We start from the raw sequence: 3,809 nt of genomic DNA, 5'->3' as shown, positions 1-3,809 counted from the left end.
CGATCGTCTCAATTGTGTGGCAGTGGGAGGACTCCGGCTTACTTTACATAATAGAAAAATTTTTAGTTAGAAAATGTATTTGTTATTTCTAAATTAAAGAGGAAGCTTAATTTCTAAAGTGTTTATTGTAAATAGATATTTCTATTTTCTTTGATGTAAATAAAGCGTTTATTTTAAAAAATGGTATCAAATATTTGTTCTACTAAGTTGGAAGATATTTATATATTCTAAGACCATTAGCAACTAAAGCCCTCCTTAAACACTGGAAATGTTTAAATTGCGATAACTTAGAATAAAAAACTTAAAATTCTCTCCCAAAGAAAATGTTCGCTTCTCGATCTGGAATATAAGATTTGATATTGCGATCAAATCTTATAGCTTGATCAATAGATTGATGAGCCTTGTGTTTACGACGTAGAATCATCAATAGATTCAATAGCCTTTCTTAGTGTTGTCATGTAGAGATTCCTACTAATTGGGAATGATGTAGGTCTGCTGACTAAAAATTAAGAATGTTTTAGGCTACCCAAATTCCAAATGAAAGATTTAGGAGATGTGACGTTTGTTCTAGGCATTCAGCATCTTCATGGTAATCAAAAGATCAACGACTAAAGAAACTCTTGTACAAGAGTACTATGACGGAAGCAGATCTTTATTTCAGTTTGTTGACAAAATTTCCACATATACATTCAGGACAAACAGATATGCATTAACAACACAAAATTAACTGGCATGCTTAAGGGTCAACAATAAGTACTTGAGTACATACTAGTTGAAGACTTTTCTTCACTTGAAATCTTGCTCTCTCCACGAACAACTTTCGCTCTGCTAGACCAGCAAGTAATCACCGCAACACCCCAGTCGTCTACACGAACACAAGAAAAATGGAGATGACACCACTGCTTGGAGCCTTCAGTATTCTCGAAGTCAGAATCCAAAGGGTCGACTTTGTTCGGATTTGGAGAGAGGAAAGGGAAAAGAGATCGTTACAATGATCAAGCAAGTGGGAGAAAGATTCGTCTATCGTAAGACAAAATGCTGATGCGTTTAGGTGAAGTATTACAATTCATGTAGGAAAAGCTAAGCGATCAACGATACGATCGTTAGTAAGCTCGGGCACGAAACAATCGGTTTAGAAAGATAAGCGGTCGTTATAGTAAATGGCGCACGGGGTGTAAACGATCATTAGTAAGCAGCACTATGCGTATAGGTTCTGATTTACTAAGCGATTGACCTCTTAAACACTATGCCATCCTAATGCTTAACACACCGTGAGCTATTTAAGAGTCTCACAACGATTCTTCATCTTACTCATCAGTTACGAAAACAGAAGAGACGCTGGTCAATTATCCATGACTGTTCAATTAATAAATAATAAATATAATCACATTATATTCTAACCTATGGAGTAATATCATATATTAATCAAAGTATTTTTTCTCCACTAGATATAAATATTATTTATATCCAATTTCTCCAAAATTAATGTATTTCATACATAAAGTCAATTATCATATATATAATTAACTAGTTCAATAATATCATATATATACTCGAACTTCTTTTTGTCAATTTGAAATTTCAAACTGACCCAAAAAACAAATTCTCAACTTGTATCCAAGCTACCAAGGAGACCTTATGAACCTATGGCTTAAAGCTCAACTGTACATAAATAACTGACTAAACTCTTTAGCCACGATATCCATCATTCGTTAACTGCCAGGCATTCCACTAAAGTTGACAGCTGAACTCTTCTTACCACAGATTATATTTCTATGTCCATTGGAATATAATCAATCTTCAGTACAATGACCTTTCACAGAAGCTCGTAAGTACAGCTGGGCAAATTTACCGTTTTTTTCCTATAGTTACATCTTACTCTTATGTACCATTAATCCCTCTAATGAACAAATAAAACATAGACCTGCTATGTGCGAACAACTCTCGGGCCATGAGAAATGTGTGGCGCCACACGTTAAGCCTCGGATTAGCTCTTAAGGAAGCCATCTATCTATTTTTCCTTGCTTCGGGAAGGAGTGAACTTCATCTTGTGTAGCTGAGTTCCTAGCTCCCAAATAAGACGAATCCCCAAAGTGGTAGGTTGAGTCGGCGCTCCATGCCACTCGCACCCATGCAAATCAAAGATCACCCTCAATGGCAGAAGTTTCCAACTCACTCAAGATTTAGGTCATATTACCAATGTGTCATCCCTAGTGAAATGAAGTCTCTATCATGAATGAAGTATAGAAGAGACGTAACACTCGTTGGTCAGGTATTAACAAACTTTTTGTGGACGCCCCTGCTCACATGTCCCTTACACGAATGATTAGGATCAGCCATCTGTAACAAGTGCACAACAATTGTAACTATTCCAAAAATCGACCGCGTCCGTAGCGTTACAGGATAAGTTTCCTCCTATATCCATATACGTAATAGACCATTTTGGTTTACACTTAAACATGATCCACTTGTATGGTCACCACATACATGCTTAAGTTACATAAAGATAACCAGGGATCTTAAGTTTATTGTTTTGTGGTAAGGCAAAAAACATCTAAATGTGCCAAAGTTGTCAAATTTTCGGATACAGAACTTCAGAGAGAGGTTGCTCCCTTTTCAGGCATGGAGTTATATTATCTAAAGAAACTTGTCCTACAGACACCTTAAAAGGTGCGAAACATGAGACCGGAGCTCCTATGCATTGATTGTTAGTAGCTTTGATGTATCGATTTCTATATACTAGACCTAACATCTGCTATGCAGTGGAAGATAACCAGTAGATATCAGTCTAATCTAGGATTTGATCATTGGATCATTGTTAAGAACATCTTCAAGTATTACGAGAACGAGGGACTACATACTCGTGTATGGTTCTAATGAATTGATCCTTACATGATACACAGACTTTGATTTCTAGACTGATAAGGTTGATAGGAAATCCACATAAGGATCAATGTTCACTATTAACAGAGTAGCAGTAGTCTGGAGGAGCTACCAAGCGAGGGCGCATTGTTGACTCAACCCATCGGGAGGCTGAGTACGTAGCCGGCTTATGAAGCTGTTAAGAAAAGTTGTGTGGCCTATGGGAATTTTTTATTGATCTGGAAGTGGTTCCAGACATATCAAAGACCAGCCACCATAGATTATGATATATAATGGTGTTGTGGGCTACTTCTGAGAGTTTTAGAGTCACAAAGCGCGAGAAGTATATAGAGTGGAAGTATCATTCTCATCCGAGGAGATTGTGCATTCGAGCAAGACGTGATCATCACACAGATAGCTTCAGAGCACAATGTTGCTAATTCATTTATAACAGGTCCTTAACGGCTAAGGTATTTGAGGATCACCTGCAGAGTATGGGTCTACGGGACAGACGCAACATTTAGTTTAGGGCAATGGGACATTTTGTTATCTGAACACGTTTCAGCCCTAGTTTATCTTTTGTGTACTTGTATATGACATGTATTTGTTACACCCACTAAGTTTTGGACAAGTGAGAAATTGTTAGGGTTAATGTCCTAAATCTCCGTAGGCTCTGTAGTTTGTAATGTAATTGTGACAATACATTTATTTATTTAATAACAATTATGAGATGTTTTGATTTGACATTAGTAGCATTAAAATAACCACAAACAATAAACAAATCCAAGGTTATCATGCTGTTAGCTTAACAACATGTATGTAGAGACATGTAGCGTGGATCACTTTTTCAAGTGATAACCTAAATGGTCTGGAGTTAGATGCGATAAGGCTGGATATTCTTATCCGTTGGTCATGTTTAGAGTGACTAACCGTAAAATGGTTAATAT

The sequence above is a fragment of the Benincasa hispida genome, chromosome 3, assembly GCF_009727055.1.
Source record: "Benincasa hispida cultivar B227 chromosome 3, ASM972705v1, whole genome shotgun sequence".
NCBI classification, from domain to species: domain Eukaryota; kingdom Viridiplantae; phylum Streptophyta; class Magnoliopsida; order Cucurbitales; family Cucurbitaceae; genus Benincasa; species Benincasa hispida.
This window is presented reverse-complemented; position numbering follows the sequence as displayed.